This window comes from Lutra lutra, chromosome 6 (genome assembly GCF_902655055.1).
Source record: "Lutra lutra chromosome 6, mLutLut1.2, whole genome shotgun sequence".
Classification (NCBI taxonomy): Eukaryota; Metazoa; Chordata; class Mammalia; order Carnivora; family Mustelidae; genus Lutra; species Lutra lutra.
The window spans coordinates 20,872,474-20,896,251 of record NC_062283.1 but is presented as its reverse complement, the minus strand read 5'-3'; the positions used below and the strand labels follow the sequence as shown (position 1 = coordinate 20,896,251).

The 23,778-nt window shown below is 44.4% G+C and overlaps 1 protein-coding gene across 1 annotated transcript in view; it reads left to right on the top strand.

Annotated features, from left to right (window-relative positions):
• Nucleotides 1–23,778, top strand: part of LY86 (lymphocyte antigen 86) — a 57,758-nt gene that overhangs the window by 7,252 nt on the left and 26,728 nt on the right. The window lies entirely within an intron of this gene.

The following is a 23,778-nucleotide window of genomic DNA, read 5'->3' as shown; positions in this document are numbered from 1 at the left end:
ATCAGGTCACGTGCATCTGAGTAATCCGTCAAGATAGTCAAACAGGACAATTAATCAGACCTTAAAAATGCAAAGCAATGCTGGCAACAACTCCTCCAAAATAAGGGTAAACCGCAAATGACCTGGCTGAAGAGCAAAGCATGTTGGAAAAATGTTGGTAAGAAAGTTATTTTAAAACTTCCCTGGAAGGAAAGGCGGCTGAGAGGGAGGGGGACCTGCTTTCCTCAAAGCCTAGTAATTGTGAAATAAATGGAGCATAAAACAACACAAAAGAAGCAACACTATCAAAAAATATATAATAATAATGGGAAAATATCACCCGCCACGTAGTCCTTTAATAGTACTTTAAAATATTACACACAGAAAGCAATTTCTCTCTTCCTTTATTTTCCTGGATTAATAGGGATATAAATACTGTACAATTAGAGAAAAGCAGACAGATAGGCGGGGAGACAATGATGCCATTTCAAAGGGATAAATGGGCACGCAAGATGAAACAGTAAGGTGCCAGGAGCATCGCGGGGTCTTTTTGCTCAAACATAGAGTCAGAAAGTTGATATTAATAATGATAGTAATTATATACCATAAAATTACTATCATTTTTAATGTATATGTATTAAATATATATAAATATGAGTGTCACCATTGAGGAGCAGACTTTTAAAGATGGGGAAATTATTTTTAAATAGATATTTATATGAATATATATATATATATATATATATATATATGGGTGTCAACATTGAGATGCAGACTTAAAGATGGCACAAGGAAAAAGTTGAAAGTGAAGAGGAGCTGGAGGAGAACTAATCTTGTAAGTGAGCTCCGGTCACCAAGCCACTGAGTTCCTCCTTGTGGCTTCTGTAAGGTCCTTTCAGCCAGACCTCCAAGGCAGTGTGAATTCTCCCAAGTATTTTTTTAATGAACATACAATGTATTATTTGTTTCCGGGGTACAGGTCTGTGATTCATCAGTCTGACACAATTCACAGCACATACCATAGCCCATATTCCCAAGCACTTTTTAAAAGAGATGCTAAGAGATGCTAAGTCCCTTAGGGGCTAAGGACCAAAGAGGGGTGGGGACAGCCAAGAGTGAGTCCAAGAGGCTCTTTCGTGCAGGCAGGAAATGTCTTCCTAGGTGCTGTTCTCTGCTCTTTCCATCCTCAAGCAAATTCATGAGAAGCAGCTTTGCTCACGTTTTGGAGTAGAATCTTTGAAGAGGTAGAGATGGGAGAGGACGGTCGTCCAGCTCTGCCGCTCTTTTTGTGCAAACTACAACACAGACGGTATATTCCCGAAGCTGCCACAGTGTGAGGTCCAGGGCAAGGCTTCAGATACTGGACTACAGGAGGGGGAGCACGGGGGACCAAAGCAGCTTGTTTTCTCCAGGCCAAGGAAAGTGTAAGTGAAAGAGCCCCTTTCCGGCCCCAAACTGTGCAGTTGGAGAACCTGGCAGAGGCCGTCAGGTGCCAGGCCCCTTGTGAAGAAGGAGCCCCCAGCTGGAAGAGTGCCCTGCAACGCAAGAGAAAAGCTGGAAGGCACAACACAGGAGCAGTGCTGCTCACACACACTGGCCTGGCGGTGGGGACAGATGCTCCCTCCAAACCCCAAACAACAGGATGGGCATTTTAAAGATTTTTTTTTTTTTTTAATTTATTGACAGGTCACAAGTAGGCAGAGAGGCAGGCAGAGAGAGACAGGAGGAGGCAGGCTCCCTGCTGAGCAGAGAGCCCGATGCGGGACTCGATCCCAGGACCCTGAGATCATGACCTGAGCCGAAGGCAGCGGCTTAACCCACTGAGCCACCCAGGCGCCCAGGACTGGCATTTTAATGCAAAGAAAAGGGTGACCCACTCAGGAACCGTGTGCCGTGTGAGTCGATGTTCGGTTCTTTCTGGGATGCCTTGTAAAAGTGATATCCCAGTCCCCTGATGCAGCAGCTCTGTCCTGGGGCCCTAGAGAGCCCAGTGAGCATTGGAAGAGGGACTCTGGGGTCTACCAGAAACAACTTTGACTGTCCATTTGGTTGCAGCCCACGGATTATTCATGCACAGTGGGCAATGTGCGAGTCACATCCGCCAGCTTCCTCATGGGATCCAAGCAGGCGTCATTGTGCGTCCCTTCTTGAAATTCTGTACCACTTCTCTCCACTCCTCTCTGCCTTCAGGACAGAAGGGAGTGGTGACCAACCCAGTGGTGGGCAGGAGAAAGAAAAGATCCTCAGCCCAGAAAATGCTGCTTTCAAGCACAATTTACAATTGAAGAAGCACTGCCAATGGGCTCCCTTATTTGAAGCCTGACATATCCCCTTATGGCCAGGTGGGAACTGCACCAGCCCCAGTGAGAAAATCCAGAACAGAGTGATCAGCATTCCCCCTGCCCGTTAGCCGTTAGAATCTTGTCCCATAGCTGAGATCTTTCCTATTCAAGGGTCCTCCATATATTTTAGTGTTAAGTTTAATTTTCCTGTAGCATATTATAAAACCCCCTTAAACAATTCAATACTATTTACACAATTAAGTCAAAATTTTATAAATCGAATAAATTAATTTTATTACAGGCAACATACATTGGTCACACCTTTATTAATAGAATTGTCTTGAGCATTTAACCTAAAACACCAGATTTCCTTAAATGCTTTAAAATCTTTAAAAGCAGTCAAAGCAGATACAAATTATCACAATGATTATTCCACTTACTACCCTTTTTGTTAAACTACAGTATCTTTCAAAATGTCCGTGATATGGGTTTACATTTATGTCTTTAACATGGTTACAGTGGCATTTACTCTTCCCTATATTCTTATATCTTCCTGGGGTTATAGTCATGCTTAGTTCAGTATTTTCCTAGGTGTCTAGGATGCCCCAGACCAGAGATATCACCTCAGACTAGTTGAGGATACAGGTTCCAAGTTACCGATCCTTTGATTGTGGAATCGAAGGCTGGTCAGTAAGCTGGCTTTACTTAAACTACTACAACCTGAAGACCTGACGCCCCTCCCTTGCACAAAGTTCCCTGCAACCTGGTGCTTTGTCCTCAAAAGATGTGTGTTTCCCAGGGTCATTGAGATGTTACTCACGGTCTTAGCATTATTATACATTAACCTGGTCTGTCAGCATTGCAGGAAACTTACACCGCCTGTGGTAATGTCAAAGATATAATTAGAGGGGATTTTTTAGAGGAAATGATGGACTTTGTTTGCACAGTTGAGACTCATCTGCACAACATTTAGCTGACTCCTCAGCTTTGAAGACAGCACTGAGTTGTCCTTCTACTTATATCTTCTGTGTGACTGCTGGTGCTGACTGGATTGTCGTCTAGCTTTCTAACCAAATTGTACATGAGGCCTCTCAAGCTCATCATTCCTTCTGTTTCTTTCTTATCTTTTTTTTCCCCCTTGCTCAGTCACAACTCTTGGTCCTTACTCTTACTTACTTCCAAAAGTAGAGAAAAGTGCATTGTTCTCCCTGGTCTATCCATAGGGGTGGAAACACTCTGAATCTCCAAAGATCTAAGAATGAGGCTACGTGCTCCTCCAGTGCTTGGGATGTGACCCGACTTCCTTCCTGCCATTGTTAGGGCTGCAGCTCCCAGACATGCTTGCTAAGTAATTCTCAAAGACAGAGTCATGAGAGATGAGGTCTTCAAGAGCTCAAAACAACAGGCCCTGTCTTTCTGCCTCCTCCCAGCAACTGTCTGGTATTGCCAATTGTGTTTCCCCAACCAACAGAGAGCAAGTTCCCGGGGTGTCCTCCTGCCCTACACCTTCTCTGTCAGGGATGGGCATGACAGGCCACACTAGCATTTCCTGGCCATCCGTTTACAGATCTGAGGCAAGGGTAGCTAATCAGAATTCACAGGGGCTGGGCAGCTACAAATGGAGGAGAGGGATGCCCAGGGTGAGGTTCCTGGAGCAAGTCTACTGCTCTCTGAGGCCAAGGATCCGTTTCTGACAGTCTGCCTTATGGTATCTATCGTGGTCATGGGTGCCACATGATCATCTATTTCTCCATAAGCCTGGCATTTGCAGGCACATGGAGAGGAATCAGTATTCTGTCACTCCTCGTCCACAGGCTCGGGGCAAACTGGGGACCTCTTATAAAATTGTGAAATGTCCTAGACAGACAGAACTTCAGGGGTTTCATCCAATTGCCTTCTTGTTGGGAACAACTTGAGCCAGAGAGGAAATCAATGTGTTCTAACCATAGCCACAAAGCTTCATGGAAGCTGAACCCAGTGGGATCTCCCAAGCCAGTGCTGCTTCCTCTCACAGCATAAAAGCCATGATGGATAAACTCACACAATTTCAGGTCAAAGACATTGTGTACAGCAAAATCAGCCCTCTCTTTCATACCTATAGTCCCAAAGTGTAAAAGTTCCTCTTCCTGGGCATCCCTTCTCTTAAGGCAATTTGTCTGCATCCTTTCTTGCCCAGGATCCTATCAAACAAGAGCCACTGTATATACAGAAGACCTATGGAGACTCACTTATAATACTGAGAGGACCACTGGCTCCATAAATGTAGTCTGATTGCAGATCTTACATAGAAATGCCATGGTTTTATAAAGCAGTGAAAGCAAGAACATGTTTAGAATAGAGTTGCCTTGTTCTGTGGTGTGAACCTCATAAGTAATCTAACAATAGTTAGTAAACAAATCACCAGGGCAGGAGACAGACACTTAATGAGCATAGGATAGGTGACTTGGGCCCCTAAAGCCCTAAAGGTTAATGCCAGCTTCCTACTTCCTCTGGTCTTTTCTCCATATGTAGAAAAGCTTGCTAAAGGCAGCCAACTTCAGCCATCAAACAAATGCCTAAATGCCCAAAACCTTCAGCCCTCACTCAGTTGGAGTCAGCTGTCTTGGGTCTGAATCCTGGGCTATTCCAAAAGGGAAGTACTAGGAGCTTCAATTCCCCCCAGAGACTCTAATTTCTAGCCTGACCTACACTGAGCTGTTTGGGATTCAAGTAAAGTGGAGTGTGGGCAGGAAGATAATTTTTCCAGGGTGGACAATAGCTTTTCTGCCTCACACTTGGCTTTGGTTTTAACTAAATTAAAGAGCAGTACTTAAGTGAGTGTGTTTGTTTAAAAAAAAAAAAAAAAACTGAAGAAAAACCACCAGTGGCTCTTGGTTTATTTGAATCAGTGGTTGAACAAAGCACAGGCTTGCTAGCAGGTATCAAGTGTCCTGATTTTTGGATGCATAGCTCATCTTGTAAGAAAATGTAAGAAGTCTCCAGGAACCAAAACAAAGAGAAAGCCCAGATGTAGAGGAAAACCAGCAGTGAAGTCCTGTCCACTCTCAGAAAATTTGCCTGTCTCCAAGCACCAGAACACAGGCTTCAGTGATGGTGTGGGAGTCTAGCAGCATAGTCTTGTGCTATGCAAGATGGGAAATTGACTCCTTCAGGAAGTTCGGTCCTTCAAAACATTATAGCCACAATTTTAAAAAGTGAATAAGAAAAAAAAATAATAAGTCAGCAAAACTAGAAGACAAGGAAACTTATCTAACTTTCCTGGCCTCTGGAGAAATGTTTCCCCCGAGAATTAGCAGCTGCAGACCAGAAAGCCCATAGGTTTGGGGCCCAAATGTGTATTTTCTTCATGATCCAGGAAACCCCAAGCCTAGAAATTAAATTACAGAAGTTTTTTGAACAAACATAATCTGGAGTTTGCCTACAAAAGATTCCCAGTAAAGACACTTTCCAAGAGATACTGCAGAAAGATATAAAATGATCTCTCAGAAGCTGGTTTGGACATGCAAGATGGAATGACAAGCAAAGAATTAGAAAACTCAAATAAGCAATGAATGTAAGGATGATAATAATGTCTAATTTGAAAAGGGAATGTATTTGCTTTCTACTGTTGCATAACCAATTACTGTAAAACCTAGCAGCTTCAAACCACAGATATTACCATCTCACAGGTGTTCCCTGCAGGAGTAGTAGGGTGTCCCTGACATGGGGTCTCTTGAGAGCCTGGTCAAGGGGTTGGTCTAGGCTGCAGCCATCTTGAAGCTTGACTGGGATAAGATCTGCTCCCAAACTCCTATAACCACGTGGCTAGAGTCAGGCCCCAGAAGGTCACTCCAAGCTCACTCACATGGTTGTTAGCAGGATTCAGGTCCTCCATGGCTGTTGGCCGGAAGCCATTGGTTCTTTGCCATGACAGCCTCTCTACAGGGCCACTCACAACGTGGCGCCATGTTCCCACAGAGCAAAGGCTCTAAGCAAGAGAGCATGAGAGGGCAAGAAAGGCTTTTGTTTGTTTGTTTGTTTGTTTGTTTGTAGCCTAATTTCAGAAGCAACGTCCCACCACCTTTGCCATGCTCTATTGCTTAGAAGCAAGTCACTAGGTCTCAGGGACAAGTTTTACATAAGGGTGTGAATTAGGAGCAGGGACCACTGGGAGCCGTAATGGAGGCTGCCTACCATAAAGCTGGTGAGGGGACATAAAGCATTCTGATGACCTTTGTCCTTGTATTTTTCAGGGAGAGGGCTAAAATCATGTTTACTTCAGCAAAACAAAAAACCTCTATTGTCATATGGTTATACAACAGTGTGACTATACTTAACATTACCAAACTGTATGCTTAAAAATGATTAACATGATAAATCTAATGCTATGTGTTTTTTACCACAATAATAAATAAATAAATAAATACCAGGAGAAAAAGCACAAAAAAAGTAATGTTTCATTTTAAGCTTTATTAAGTAAAATTTTCAGGTTAGAAATTCAAGGGTAACTACTTAAAAAAAACTAGCAATGTTGTATATTACTTTCAAATTAGTAAAAAGGAAAAAAAAACAAACACTTGAATCAAAATGTTAGAAAGAAGGGGACAAAGGAGCATATAAAGATCAGGGCATTAAGGAAAGAAAACCCAACAATAAATGAGAAATAATTACAAATGTATTAGAGATTCTCATATATATGAATTGACTAAGGTAAACCGATTTTTTTTTTTAAAGAATACTAGATTGAACTTTTAAAATCAGCTCTTCGGGGGTACCTGGGTGGCTCAGTCAGTTAAGAGTCTGGCTTTTGATCTCAGCTCAGGTTTTGATCTCAGGGTTGTGAGTTCAATCTCCATGTTGGGCTCCATGGTGGGTGCGGGGAGCCTACATAAAAATATAGACTCTGAAAAACAATCTGAAGGGTTTGAAGAGGTGGGGGGGGTGGGAGGTTGGGGGAACCAGGTGGTGGGCATTAGAGAGGGCACGGACTGCATGGAGCACTGGGTGTGGTACAAAAATAATGGATACTGTTATGCTGAAAATAAATTTAAAAAAATGATTAATAAAAAATATATATATAGACCTAAAACATACCTAAAATATAGACCCACAGTGAACGTCAGATTTAATGGCAAAACACTGGAACTATTTCCTTTAAAAGCAAGAAGGAGATAAGCATGCGCACCATCCCCACTTCTATCCAATCCTGCACTGAAGGCCCCAGCCAGCACAGTAAGACAAGAAAAATAAAATATTTAAGGACTTAAAAGGGGGGAACAAAAATGTTATTATACGCATGCAATAAGACTGGCCATGCAGAAAAAGCCTAATTTAAAATTATTGGAATTAATAAGAGAGTTGCCTGAACAATTTCTTTGGGGACCAATATCTGACATTATTCCTGGCGATAGCTAGCACGGGTAGCTTTGGTGAATTCATTTTCACAGCTGCCGCATATATAACTAGTCGTATTGACTACAATTGCATCCATTCGCCGTTTGATTAATATTTTGGTTGCTTCCTTTTTTTACGATTACACACTGTACCGTTGGAGCACTTATTATTTCTATCTCTTTGTACAGAAAAGGTTTCCCAGCCCAGGACTTTTCTTTCCACTTCTCCCAGGTTTAAGCCCAGACAAAGGTATTTGGACTTGCTCTAGGTTCACCAGCCTTGTCTAGTCATGTTTCCACACAACAACAGTTTTTTAAATGTCATGTTCTGAAAACACATGAACAGATGGCAAGAAAAGGCTGAACAATATCCACATGGTTACAGCCATGGTGTCAAAGACAAAGGTGAAGAGCTGAGTCAGGGGTCTATGTAAAACTTTGCTGGATCAACATGTGCTTCATTTAACTTGAGTGTGGGGGCAGGGGAGAGGGAAGCAGGAAGGCCGTGGGCATTGGGCAGGTGCACTATTCTCATTTATCAATCTGAAATCAGGTTTCCCGTCTTATTTTTCCTGTCATTTTGTTATCTTCCAGTATGATTTTTCTTGTTGTTGTTATTTTTAGCACAAGTATTTTTGATCTTCTAATCAGGAGGGAAGTAGTAGGATTGTGTTGATTTGGGAAGCAGAGAAATGAGCCCTTCTTTGCTTAGGGGTTTATTTTGCTGGTAGATGGGCTGCCAAGCCAAAGGCAGCTGGTCCCTTTCTCCTCTGGCATCAACCTCTAAGTGCTTGTAGTCCTATGTTATTCATGCTATGGGATCTTATTTCCAGGGTAGTCTATGTCACACAAGCAACAGAGTGCTAATGAGAAGTTAAATAAAATCTTTAAAAAAAAAAAAAAAAAGGAATTGGTGATCCTCCTTGAACACTACCTCTTCCTTCAAAGGCCTCTCTGTGAGGGCGCCCTGCTCTTCATTCTCCATGAGGGTGGTCACATCTGGAGACAGGGTCCCTGAATGGCCCCTTGGCCAACTTGCTAACAGTGATGAGGAGGGTCTTTACACATGTTATAGACTGAAAGTTTGTATCCCCTCAAAATTCATGTGTGGAAGCCCTAAACCACAATGGTGTTAGGGGGTGATTAGCATTGGATGAGGTCATGCGAGACTCATGCTAGAACTAGGGTCTTTTTTTTTAAGATTATATTTATTTATTTGACAGAGATCACAAGTAGGCAGAGAGGCAGGCAGAGAGAGAGGAGGAAGCAGGCTCCCTGCTGAGCAGAGAGCCGGATGCGGGGCTCGATCCCAGGACCTGGGGATCATGACCTGAGCCGAAAGCAGAGACTAGGGTCTTTAGAAGAGGAAGAGACCAGAGCAAAGTTCACTCTCTCTCTGCTACACAAACACACTTTGAGAAGGTGGCCATCTCTACCCCAGGAAGGGGGCCCTCACCACAAACCACATCAGCCAGCACCTTGAACATCCAACCTCCAGAACTGCGAGAAATCAATGTCTTTTGTTGAAGCCCCGATCTGTGGTATTTTGTCATAGCCGCCGGACAGACTGAGACAACACGTCAGCTCTGTCAATAGGCTTGCTTCCTAGGAAAAGTGTAAATTGATTTTTTTTCCTCTTGTGAGTCTGATGGGGGATTGGAAGCAGCATGGACAATTCATTACCATGCGTGGGGAGAGCAGTACCCAAGGGGGATGAAAAATACAACAAGTTGATCTCATACCAGAAAGCATCAGGGAAACAAATCTCAAGAATTAACACTTGTTCTGCAGGCCTCCATATGATGGAGTGTGGCCAAAATTGCCTCCCGGGGCCTGCGGGCAACATTGGGAAGGAAGTCTGGTGGCTAAGAAAGGAGCTCCCTGCCACAGTCATCCAAGCCTATCCACACCGTATGAGCATTAACAATAATCAGCCATGGCTGCCTGTGCACATCACAGCTCCTAGTGTTTGAATCGTTCCTGGGAACATTCTTCTCATGTCACGGAGGGAGTCTCGTCCCAACCCCCAAGGCTGAGCAGGTGCAGAAGGTACTGACCCCGCCCAGCACGATGAGCTCCTCCTCTGATTTTTTGCCAGGGAACACGCGTCTCCAGCAAGAATTTTTCTTTAAGAGGACCTGCTACATGGCTGGAGAGAACGTAAAATGTATAGCCACTCTGGAAAATGGGAGGGGCTGTTTCTTAGAGAACTAAACATACATTTACCATATTACACAGCCTTCCCGGGGCTGGGTATTTATCCCAGAGAAATGAAAATGACATAGTTCATAAAACCTGTATGTGAGAGATCACAAGGGCTTCATTTGTGATCGCCTTAAACAGGTCAAATGTCCTTCAGCAGGTGAATAGTTAAACAAACCATGATCCATCCATACGGCAGAATACCGCTCAGCAACCAACACAAATGAGCTATTGATACACACCACCACCTGAATGATCTCAAGGACGTTACGCCAAATGGGGAAAAAAAAAAAAAAGAATCCTATCTCAAAAGGTAGACCCATTTATAGAACATTCTCAAGATGACAAATTATATTGATGGAGAACAGATCAGTGGTTGCTAGGGGTAGGGAAGGGGATAATTATCAAAGGGAGTGCTAGAAAGATCCTTTGTGTCAGTTTCTTGATTGTGATGGTGTTTACAGGTGATACAATTACATAGAACCACACATGTACGTGTGTGCACAGACACACACATGCGCAGGCATGTAAAAACTGGTTAAATCTGCAAGTGGCCTGTAGATGGTACCCGGGCTGAGGCCTTGGTTCTGAGATCCAGTTGTGTAAGAAGTCACCACGAGCGGCGGCAGGTCAAGGATACACAGGACCTCTCTGTACTCTTTTTTATTTTTTGAAACTTCTTGTAAATCTATTATTATTGCAAAATAAAAAGTTAAAAAAAAAAAGTCCTGGCCTTTTTGAGCCCAAGGCCCCGCATCTCACTTTCGGGGGTTCTGTTGAAGGTGTAGGCGCTAAGCCCCACAGTGTGGGCTCCATGGCCCCTGCCTCCAGGGCATCTGAGAGACAGGCACCATAAGGAAGTGTGAAGCTTGACGTGGTGCCAAGTGGCTCCTTCTACAGGTGAGGAAAGGGAACTCGGTGAGGTGGGGTGATGGCTAGCTGTCACCTTGACTAAAATTCTGAGTAGAAGTAGCTACTCCTAATACTTCTAGAAAGAGTCCCCTCAGATGGTTTGCCTAGAAGGCCAAAGTGAGACAGGGCTGGAGTTTTTGTTTTTATAGAGTATGTGCATGTGTGTGGGGCAGGGAGGGGTATTTAAGGGCTGCAAAGGGTAAGGTGGTGTTGTGTGCACCTTCACATCAGCGATACAGTCGTGCAATTACCCATGACGGTCAGATGTTCAGCGGAGCCAGACAAAGTGTGAGAACTCAGAGCTCACCAGCAAGACACAGGCCAGGGACTGATGGCAGAGGCTCTTCTTTTTTTTTTTTTAAGATTTTATTTATTTATTTGACAGACAGAGATCACAAGTAGGCAGAGAAGCAGGCAGAGAGAGAGCGAGAGAAGCAGGCTCCCCACTGAGCAGAGAGCCTGATGCAGGGCTCGATTTCAGGACCCTGAGCCGAAGGCAGAGGCTTAACCCACTGAGCTACCCAGGCACCCCTACAGAGGTTCTTCTTAACCCCAACAGCCACAGAAACCTGTGCTCCATCAAGATTGGCTGCTTCTTGGGAAATAGAGAGGAAGAAGGCAGAAATCGATCTTTCCGGTACCATTCTAAACAACAGAAGAAAGAAAATTAAGTCTTCTGGACTTTCCAGGATCCTTCCAGAGGTGACTCTAGGATCTTTAGGGTCTGTGTATGTTCAAACAAACACCACCCACTTGTGACCTCAAGTCTTTGAAGAACTTGAACTGGCTGCACTATTTTAAAGAATTTATTTATTTATTTAAGAGAGAGACAGAGAGTGGGGGAGTGGGGGGAAAAGCCAAGGGAATGGGACAAGCAGACTCCCTGCAGAGTAAGGAAAACCCGACATGGAGCTCCATCCCACAACCCGGGGATCATGACCTGAGCCTAAACCAAGAGTCAGACATTTAATGGACAGAGCCACCCCCGTGCTCCTGAACTGGCTGCATTTATAACATTCAAGGTGGACGTTACAAATGCAGAACGGACTTGATAACACAAAGGGCTTTGTTGGCAAATGTGATGTTCCCAGCAATTACATGCTCTCTGGGACTTCAGAGTTTCTTCAGAGTTTCTGTGTATGCTGTTTCTGCCCCGAGTTTCCTGGAAAAGAGTTCCCGCAGACAGACAGTCTGCCTGGGTTCGTTCTCCAGCCCCTTCCAGAGGTTCAGATGACCCTGGACACTTTCCTTAAACCCTCCTTGCCTCAGTTCTTGAGACTCAAATATGGAGATAATAAGCCTCTTAAGACTTTTGCAAGGATTTGAGCTAATACACATATAGTGTTTCAAACAGCCCCTGCCTATGGTCAGAGCTACAAGTGTGACCTCCAATGACCCTCCCCTGTAGACTGTGGCTGGTTATCCTTGACCACCCATGCTGGATTACGCACACCTCCTTTGTTCCTCACCATGCCTTGTAGCTATGCAGTGTGGAGACTGTCTTTTATCTTTCCTTTTTCCTTCTATGCTCTGTGTTCCAAAATGTCAGGGGTTATGCCTAAAACAAACCTGCCTTTATATCCTCACACCTTATACAGTGCTTAGTCCGTGGCGGGAGCTCCAAACATGTTTCTCATTGGATCAATAAACAAACGGTATTTGGTTTCTTGTCTCCCCTGTTGAAGTAACATCTTTACCCCATTTTCTGGGCATCCACCCCATTTTCTGGGCATCCACCAAAAATGGAAAAGTCCAATTGTTAGCAGGTTCCACTAGCTGCTCTGGCTTCAAATTTATGTCCCAAACACAGCTGCACTGGAGGAACATTTACGCCCCAGTCCGAGTACTGAGAATATGGGGAAAACATGATTTTTATGTTCCCTTGTATTAGGAGAAGATAAATTGAGATTGAGACTTATTAAAAGGGAAATGTGTTAGCCAAACACTGGAGGAGGTAAATGAGCAGGTGAACCGTTTCCAAAATCACTTTAATCCCTCACTTTCCACTGTCTGGTTGTGTGTCAACATTTCCGTAGTCGCCCAATCCACAATTATCCAGTAAGTATTACATAGCATAACCAGAAAAACAAGAGGTTATCAGAGTGGAGAATTCCGAAATAGGAAAGGGATTGTATGTTGTTGTTCTTTTGGTTGTTTTTTTTTTCATTCTCAAATTCTTTCAGTGATCATGTCTGTAGAGTTTATAGCTTAAACCCTACCTTTCTTCTGAAAATGAAGAAATTGTTCTTTCTGTGTAGCCTGTATTTATGCCTATGTCCCGGAATACAGGCAGCCGCCAAAGAAGAAAAAAAAATGCTCAGTACAAAGTTGGTGGGCAAGTTGACATTCCATCCCCAAAGGTCATGGAGGTTTATGGAAGACATCAAACATACACAATATGACACACTTTGCCAAGAATGACACCCAACGACGCTCCTGAGACTAACCGTGGACCTTGGTCACCTTTATGGACACAGAGGGAAGAGGAAAGTAAATCCAATCAGGCCACAAAAGATACAGCTAATCTCTTAATCTCCTCCTTAATTAAGACCAGATTGTCTTCAATGTACAATCACAAGCTGGTTTTTGGTTTTTAACTTCAGGGATCACTTGGATCCCTACCCCAAGGGACTGCTCCTGTCTCAGCGCAGAGGTCTGAGTGAGCCTGTGCAGGCTTCCCACCTGTCCTCATGGCCAGGCTGCTCCCAGCCCACACCTCCCACTTCCCCTCATGTACCCTCCACCTTATGCTCCCTCTTGTCCCAACAGCCCTCAGTATCTACCTTTTTAGCTCTATCCTCTTGGTCCCTGAGCCCGTATCTCAAACCTTTTCATGCCTGGGTAAGTGTTTGGCATTGAGTCAATGTTCCTGAAATAAAATAGAAAAAAAAATCTCTTAGGGGCTGTACCAAGAATTCTAACTAAGCAGGAGCCCTGCCTTTCTTGCAAGATTCCTTTACAAGTCAGTGGGGTAGCTGCTAAGGCCCTGGGGGTGCCTGTTGTGCGTCCAAGTCCTCAGCACTGAGACAATGGGAAATATTTTATTGTTTTTCCAGAGAAAGAAGCTAGAGAGGGGGAAAGGAGCCAGGAATAGAGTGAACCCTTCCCCTCCCCCGCCCCCAGCAATCTCAATAAAATCTATAAAATTTGTGAGGTTTGTGAGGACATTTCTTGGGAAATTCACGAAGGGATTAAACTTTTAGCCTGGAATGATCCATGGTAGATCTAGAAGCCCACCCAAGGTGATCCTAAGCTCAGGGAATGAGTACACTACTTGGTGTGGCTTATGGCAGTGGTTTTCTAAACGAGGCTAAACAATAGAAGTATTTAAGAATCGCGATGCCCAGGTAGTATCCAGAATGTCTAGGATGGGTCCCAGGCATCTGTATCTTGACTGAACTCCCCAGGGGACTCCAGTATGTAGCAAAGTTTGAGAATCCGTGTTGAAGAACCATCCCCACACACTGGTTATGTTCAACGCGGTTCTATTTATATCGCAAGGGCTGAGAGCCCCTAGCTGACATCCAGGTTTCATTTCAGAAATAATCTATGAACTTTACTAAATTATTTTAATCCTAGAGTGCTCTTACCGTGAAAAAGAAAATTTTAAAAAGAAGTTGGTTTCATTTTGTATGGCCACAAGAAGTAGAGTCTACGCTGCCCTTCCCACAGAATCCATCCCTTCTTTGCCCAGTGATTTAATATCTACAATGCAGATGCTTTGTGAATTATTTTTCTTGATTCCTGAAAAAACCTTCTAACACCCCTGCTTTTTCATTTGTGCTTTACCAGTGCCCTTTATGTTGAGAAATGGTTTTGCAGAGTGAGTGATCTACCCAATCCTAGCAAATGGTCCTCGCAGGCGAGCCTAGCCAGCAAGCCTAGCAAAACTGGGGAGCTGGGCTGGCTCGCCTTGTCCCTCCTTGTGATCACCCTGAGACATAAGAGGAATAGGGTCTTGATGCATCTGAACTCATTTTGCCTCTGTCCAAAGCTCTGTTTCCTTCTCTTAGTCGGTTGACCTCCCTTGCTATTTGTCTCTTGTATACAGCGGTCTGAGGGCAGAGCCACAGCAGGCTGAGTCTAGAGGCTGGAATCAGTCATTTCGCTGCCCTAGATCTCAGCCTCTTCAATCACAAAATGGGGATATTAATACCTGATGTCCTGGTCACCCACAAGACAGGGGACAGAGTCAATGATTCATATATATCTTAGAACCGTCTGGTTCTTTGGCTTCGAATCCAGTTCTATAAATGAGCGAAGACAGGGCTGGTGTCAGATACTACCCCTCAGCCCGTTTACCGACCCCTACTCACTCACGCTTCATATTCCATAACACCAGCCGCCAAGGACATACTCCTTAGCTTTTCCTTTTAAACTGAGCCTAGTTCATGGCTTCCAGAAGCAGGAGAGAATTGCTTTTCAGCATGCCCAGCATTTAAACAACAGTCCCAGAGTTCATCTTCAAAGCCATGCACTCAGTAAACCACCTGTGCATCATGGCCCGGTTCTTGTCCCCCGTCAGAAAACAGACAGATTTGCAGGAAATGCAGAAATGAAATATGATGGATGTATCCTGGCTGTGCCTCCATGTCAGCAAACACTGCCATGGTTCCTGACATTCCTAAGCCAAGAAGTGTGAAGTCTTCCAGAGGATCCGGCCCAGGGAAGAGATTTATCTGCTGGTGAAGTGCATATCCCCACCCTTGAAGTATAGCTGAGATGCATGTTTGGACTTATTTTCCATTAAAAACAAAAGAAAAAGAACAGTCTAACTTTTCTCCAGTTTTCTATTCCATATGGGTTGGCTCCAGATTAGTAACAGAAAGTTAAATAATTATCCATACCAAACAGAACAGGCAAGTTCCTTGGATTCTTCCAGACTTTCAGGAAACCCTGCTAATTTGGACACTAGTCAATCAGCAGTAGGGCCCTGGGTAGACCGGCCTGGTCTAAAGGCTTCTGCCCCACCCTGGTCCCACAGCAGCTAGCAGTGTCTGGCAGATATTAAACAGTTAATAAATACTCTTGAAAGAATGAATGGCAACACTATCGGGAAGACTGAGTTTTACATGAAGAGGGACTGGGTAAGGTAGTTTGGAGTGTGTCCATGGGAGATGTGCCTTGCACACAGATGACTGCAAAATGTTGACTATCCTCTGACCTTAAAATAAGAGATTTAGAGCATACATGTATCTTATATTCAGTATCTTTGATCTTGTAGTATTATAATTAGATGCTGGAAGTTTTATCATCCAGATGAGAGCAGAAGCATTTTCTGATTTGCTTTATGCCTCCAAGGTCAGGGGCTCCTCCGGCCATGTCAGGTATGCAGTAAAATGAATGAGAAGCTGCATAGGAATTCCCATTCTCGAGCCACTAAGATGCACTCTCTGCCAGCTAGGAGACAAGTTCAAGTTCCTCTCATCCTCATTGTAAGATTCTGCACTTTGGGGCATCCTGGATAACACAGGATGAATCTGCGCATTTAGAATTCATTGTTGATCTACTCCTAAGATGCAAAAGGTCAAGCAGAACATCCTCAAATGGGTCATTATTTTTGGTGAGACATTTGTCCAGGTCTTTTGGATCGAAGCTCAGCTTCATTACCACTTATCTCTTTATGGTCTTTAACATTTCTGTTATGGTTCAAAAACCGTGGCCTCCTAATCTGATGGAAGCCAACCTCAGGTCGTTCCAGGGGACTGTGACTCAGACCTCAAGGGGGCAGCCCACGTTCCCACCCCCTTTTTTTTTTTTTTTTTTTTTTGTCAATAATGAATTCCCATGGAGTCCATGTGTTTCCCAGTTAGAAGCGACCCAAGAACGCATTCATCAATGTTACCAGACAGCTGCAGGGGGTTGTAGTTCTTGGCCTCATATATTACAAACAGGTGGCATTCCAAGGTGACGGTGTTCCTTCCATTTTTGTTATGTTTGATATCAAGAACCATGTTGAAGCAGTCTGAATCCGCCATCTGCATGCCCAAGATAAAACTAGAACAAAGTCATAGATAGATCTGACTTTGGCGTGTGGGTCAGTTCCCAAGGAAATGCCACCAAAGACAGCGGAATCAGGGTGGAGCTGCTGTTATTTGAAATCCTGTCCCATCAGGAGGCCTCCCCTGCACAGTCCTATAGTAACAGGATTTGAAAGGCAGAGACTAGAGGAGGTCAGGAAATAACAGAGCAACATAGCTAGAATACATTCACCACGTTGTAAGTCAACGCTTTATCTTCAAAGGCAGGGAAGGAGTCTGAGGGAAGGGGCAGAAGGAAGGCACCACAGTGCCATCAAGGACAGAAAGAGGAAAGTTAATTTCATGTTGCCATGGTAATGAATTTCCAGCAAAGACATCTCACTTACACATGGAGCCTGACATACCGTCCTCTTTTTAGGGATCCAGTGACCCTTGAAAGCTGTCCTGGGAATCACACAAACAAATTAGACACCCCAATCAAAATATGGCCATGCAAGAAAAGGGACTTCCAGATCCAGGTAAAAGTGGGTGTGTGTAGTAAATGAAATAGAAACTTGCAGAATTGGTAATCATCCAATTTAAGGGAAAAGGAAGTTCTGTTTGTTATTTTGGGAAAAGAATTCCGAAAAATGACTAAGGAGTATCTGCTATTTGACCTGGCCCTAGATTTTCAACCACGATCAGAAACTCCATCCTAAGTGCCACAGCAAAATTTCCATGATGGTGATGACAACGTCAATGCACTAGCACCTTCCAAGAGAGCCTTCCTGGTGTTGGCGGGGAGAGAGATTGATACCACTGGCCTCACAACTCAGACTTCTCCAATAACTGCCGGCTCCCCCCAAAGCTGGAAGTGAAAGCTCATCTAACCTTCTGGGTCAAGCTATCTGACTTTCTCTCCTTTCCATCTACGTATCCAGCCATCTGACATACTGGAGCATGCCCCCTAGACTAGATGCTGGTTATCGGATGATGCATAAACACAGCATAGTTCCTAACCACTCACAGCTTATGTGCGGGTGTAACCTAAGGAAACAGACTAGTGATCATTGCCACAGTCACAATGATGGAGCTATACACGGGTGCCATGGGAGACCGGGGGAAGGACAGGGGAGTGAACCCCAGTTGGAATCCTGGGATGGGGTGGTTGAGCTGGACTGTGAAGGTGCAGAAGACCAAAGGAGAAGGCAATCAAAGTTTTCCTATGAGAGGTCTAAACCTCTCTGAAGACATTTACAGGAAATTGGCCAAATTGATTTTTACACTGCAGATAGAGGTAAACATGTTTTCAGAAAGCCAGAGCCACTTATCCAGAAAACACTGAGTTAGCACCTGCCTTTGGAAGTGCATGTTAGATATGATGGGAAGGGAGTTGTAATCAAACTATAAGAGAATAGAATATGATATAATAACATATAATAGCAAGGTCCTAGCCCCAGGGATCTGACACTGTTTGAGGATGCAAGGCATTATCATATAAAGCTTTGAGTAACTACACAATGTTGCCCATGTTACCTGCTAAATCATCAGTATAGATCATAAATTCATAGGAATAAAGAGAAAGAGCTGGTGGAATGCGATAACAGTTCCCAAAGAGGTCAGGGTTTGGATAAAAGGGAGAGAAATTATTGCACATAAGGAAAGTACAGATTAGATCATATCATCTTCTCCCTCTACAATCATCAATGACACCCAAGCACAGTTACTGGCTCACTCTTTGTGATTCCATGGGCCAGAACATCTCTGTTTGTATACTCCTGAAAATTTAGATGGCTTCTTCAAATCTCCATAGCCCAAGCACTCAGCATAGTGCCTGCCATTGGTGGGGGCCTCAGTATATCCATCCCAGAAACATTTGGAAGCACTCAGAGACATTTGATTCCCAAGTTAACTGTGGACCATATAAGAGCAAGTAGGCTTGTGAACACCCAGTTGGAAGGGCTACTGGGGGTTCCAGCAATACAGCACAAAATGCACCCTGTGGTGATGAATTCTATGCATCAACTTGGCTAGGCTCTGGTGCCCATCTGTTTGGTCAAGATGTTTCTGTGAAGGCATTACATGGATGTGATTAACATTCGCAATCCATAAACTTTGATTAAAGCTGGTGATCTTTCATAATGTGCATGGGACTCCTCCAATCAGCTAAAGGCCTTCAGAGAAAATACTAGAGTTTCCAGAAGAAGCAACTCAGTTGCAAGACTGTTAGAAATGCAGCCTGAGTTTCTAGCATGCTGGCCTGCCCTGCAGGTTTCAGACTTGTCAGGCCACACCCACCCACAGTCATACAAGGGAGAGAAAGGGAGAGAGAGAGAGAAAGAGAGAAAGCCATTGCCTTCCTGCAGCAGGAAGAACATGGAAAAGCCCAGGGATGGACTTGGCAGAGATGTGGAGGGCCAGTGGAGGTGGGGCGTAAGGAGCATCAGCTCTGCTTCAGGGTGACAACAGTTTGTAAAGTGTAAGCAATCGAATTGTAAAGGCATGCACATGCCCCTGCCTGCCTATACAAATGTGCACACACGCACGCACGTGCACACACACACACACACACACACACACACACACACACACATACACACAAATGTATATAAAACCTGGTACAATTGGAATATGCTCAGGTCATCGGACCAACATCAGTGTCTTGGTTTTGACATTGTACTATATTATATGTAAAATGTTACAGTGGGGGAAAGCAGAGTGAAGGGTAGGTGAAATCTCTCTGTACTTTTCTGAATTTTCCATGAGAATATAATTATTCAAAATATAAGGTTTAAAAAAAAAGCCCTTAAGTAGACCCATGAGATATGAAAAATAGTAGCATGAGAGTTGGCCCTCCTGTAACCCTCCAACCACCCAGCAAACAGGCTGCAGGGTGCCTGCCAGGTGATGCCCACAGACCCCAGGTCTCAGCACCCCAAGCCCGAGAACACACCAGCAGGGAACCCGGCAGAGGGCACCGCCCTCCGCCTCCACCTCTGCCCCCTCCCAGACCCATCAGCCTTATGTGCCCACCACCCTCCAGTGAGGAATTAAATACCCAGAGCCTGTGCCCTTGGGTTTGGTGTTCTATTTGCTGGTTCCAGCTGAGGCCCAGAACCGGCTAGAAACCATCAAGGCAAGTTTGTCCTCTCCTAGACAACTGGCCAGCTCTGTCCAGACCAAGAGAGCACAGCCCACCAGCAGAGAATAAGGCACAAAAATGGTTCTGGAGCTAAGATTTGTTAAGACCCTGCCCACACTTAGCCCACCTGTTTATCTAAATCTCTTCTACCCTATGAATGAGCACGAAAATAGCCCCCAGATGCCGTGGACTGTCACTGCCCTTAATATGCGAGGCAGACACAGCTGGCTGCTCTTCCCCGATTTCCTCTCAGCTGTTCAGAGGAGCCTGTCTTCCACACACATGGGCCCCAGAGGCAAGGGACAGTGGGGACAGTTTGGGAGCATGCTGGGCTCACTCACTGCAACCACTATCCTCAGTTCGTCAGAAGCCATAGATGTCAACAGAACACACGGTGGGGGGCGGGGGGGGAGGCATCGCACAGAGGCTAAGGAAAAAATACTTGAAATGAAAAGATTGTATATAGTACGACGAAGCTTTTGGCCTCTTTGCTCAGCTCATTTGCTGTTCTACAATGAAGTGTCTAGAGGAAACATTTATCTCTGCCCTCACAGCCCAGGAACACCAACTCTCATTAACTTGCCAATTTCATTCCTTCAGAAGATCCAAGTTCAGATAATCCAATTTATATGTATTAAAAATTACTTGAGGCAAGTGTCCAAGGGAGTCCCCCCCTCCTGCCCTCCCCCCCACCCAGTAGTTCTCATATTACATTAGAAGGACTACTTAAAAAATGCAACCCACCATCTTTTGTTTTGATATATGAATCTGAGGCACTTGTCTGGTAACTGAGAAAGCAATTCTTGAAAGCAGTGGTTCTCCACCAGAGGTGTTTGTCCTCCAGGGGACATTTGACAGTGTCTGGAGATACCTTTGGTTGTCACAACTGGATTGGGGGGGCAGGGTGGGGGAGCCTGCTGGTATCCTCAGGGTAGAGGCCAAAGATACTGTTAACATCCTATAACCCCACAAAGAAGGATTATCTGATCCAAAATGTCAGTAGTGCCAAGGTTGAGGAAACCTGCCTTCCAGTTCTCCACAAGTTTACTACATGTATAACCTTTATCACTCATTCGGCAAACAATCACTTGGAACTCAGCATAATCTTCAGACAGTGTGCTAGGCCCTGAGGCTGGGAGCTGCCTTCCAGTGTCTAGTGGAGGAACGGTGAAGGTCTAAGGAAAATACCATGCAATACGGATTCTGAGTGAAAATACATATTACCACGGGGAAGGACATGCGTCTGTGAGGCTGGGACTGGTGACAGGAGGAAATGATGTCACTTCCCCCAAGACAGCTGCAAACTGCATATTCAATCTCAGATATAAAATTCGATCTCAAATATAGAATAAATATAACTGCTAAGAAAGATTACCAAGCCCCGAAGCACTTTTGAAGCAACGGCCTTAATGTTTTTAGATACATACGCATCCTCCGAGAGAAACAACCTACTGCTTTCTCTGTGACTTTGTTCCCTATTAAGATTATTTTCCCAACAGTATTTTTCCAGTACCAAGGAGATGTTTTACTTCCTTCTCCCGCCCTTAGTTTATCCTTTCCATCTATACTTTTAAAATGTCCATAAACACGCTGTGCAATTTTGTAACTGCCCGTCAGCTGAGGGATACATATGTAGCCCCTCATATCTGTCCTTAGACAGCAGTTTGAATTGATTCACAATTCTGAGGATGCACGTTCCTGAACATCTGTCCTTTGGCCTCTCTTTTTTGATACTGAGTGCCAACTGTGTAGCAGGGACAATTGTCTCCATAATTCCCGCTCCCTTTTCCCAAGCCAAGAGAAGCCCAGGATGGCACGAAGGGACTGATGAAGAAGGAAAATGAGCCTAAGAGAAAATGGCCTTTCCCCAGGAGAATGAACGGCCAGATCCAAGACAGTTTGCTCAAATGAAACAGCACCATAGATTAGATCTGCAAGGCAGAATAGCCTAGCGATCATTTCCATGGCAGATACCGCAGACAATTACATATCTTCCAGGTCAGCAATGTGAATGATAAAACTGTCTGGAACACCATCACTGACAAATGTGAGCTCATAGCTAAGCTGAAATTAAAACCAGTTATAAAACAGAATTATCACATGCCATATGCCCACACACAAAATATTCCAGGCCATCTTACAAATTAAATCATTAACATACAGCTTGGAAGCTCCACTTCGTGAATACTTGTACACAATCCAGGGCTGTCATTTTTTGTTTGTTCTTTAAGCCTGGGTTCGAATCTTGACTCTACCCACCTTATAGTCCTGGGACCCGGGTAAGTTAATAAAAACCTCTCTGAGTCTATATTTTTCCATTTGTGAAAGGAAGACAATCATAGCTATCTCTCAAGATTGTCATTTGTCATAGGAGTCTGGGTCTCATGGGGAAAATACAGACCATGTCAGTTATTGTAACTGGACAGGGAGGAAGCAGCGACCACGCTGAGAGTTGGGAGAAGAGAGGGCAGAGGTTGGAGTTATAAGAACTTGGAGACTTCAAAGAAGGTCCCTGTGGAGTTGGAGCACAGACTGCTGGGGATGGGGAGAAAGGGTCTGCAGCCGAAACTGCCATAACAGAACCTTAGGAGCTCATGCAGCTGAGCCCCTGCTGATTCTGGGAAGGTGCAGAAGAAAGCAGGACACTGGAACCAATGGCCACTGTCAGGGTGACAGGCCATCTCCAGGTCACACCTTCAAGGACCAGCAAGTGTGGAAGAAGGAGCACCTTGCTTCCCCGGCTCAGCCTCAGTCTCCCTCTGGCACCTCTGCTGGCAGATGACAAAGGAGAAGAGTGAATGCAGAGAGCCCCGACTTTGCACAGCGGAACTCGGAAGGCTAGATTTAGAGCTGAGGGACACATGGCTCCTTTATCCACTCGTTACCTACATGCAGGGGGTGCTTTCCATGCGTCTGACTGAGGGGCTCTGCGCTATGCACTGGGGAGTCTGGAGGATTAAACAGAAAACGCTTATAAAGTGCGCAGCTCAGTGACAAGGACAACTCAGTTACGATCCGTTCTCTCTCAGACCTAATGGGAAACATAAAGGAACAGGAACCAGAAACCAAACCAAACAACCAAAACAAGAATCCAGCTCCTGCCTTTCAGAAGTTTCGTGTTTAGGTTAAGTGATATAGGATGAGGCGTTCATACGCCTTGAAAAAAATATTTCACACAGAACTATCTTAAGAATTCAGAGAAGCCAAAAATATTTGGGGGATGATCAGGGAAACCCTCATTTAAAAAAGGGGGGGTGCCTGGGTGGCTCAGTGGGTTGATGCCTCTGCTTTCAGCTCAGGTCATGATCCCAGGGTCCTGGGATCAAGCCACGCATCAGGCTCTCTGCTCAGCCGGGAGCCTGCTTCCTCCTCACTCTCTGCCTGCCTCTCTGCCTACTTGTGATCTCTGTCTGTCAAATAAATAAATAAAATCTTTAAAAAAAAAAAAAAGAAGAAGAAGATGCGAAAGGGCAAGACCTCACTTAGACCACAGCCAAAAAGGTAAGATCATTACACATTAGAGAAAGCATGTAAACAGGTAGCCTTGGTGGGAATTTGCGGGGTGACCTGACCTCAAAAAATGGAGGATGGATTCATGATGTGGAGTATGGAAGGAGGGGCCAGTAGGACATTTCCTGACTTTATTCTGAGTCCTTAGATGAGCCTCTGGGGCTTTCTGAATGACCGGAAGGTATGTATGAAAGATATCTTTGCAGTCTAGGTTCCCTCTATCATATCTAGCACAAGACCTTGCATATAATGGAATGTTTGGGGAAAAAATTATGAAAATGTCTAAGATGGGATGGGACAAAATTATAAAGGCAGGTCCTAACTTTGAAAATCTGCATGTATTTTCCTCTTTCAATTCTGTAATAAATGCTTAGTGAAATGTTTCAAATAATCAATGAGCAAGTTTAAGGTCAAAAATT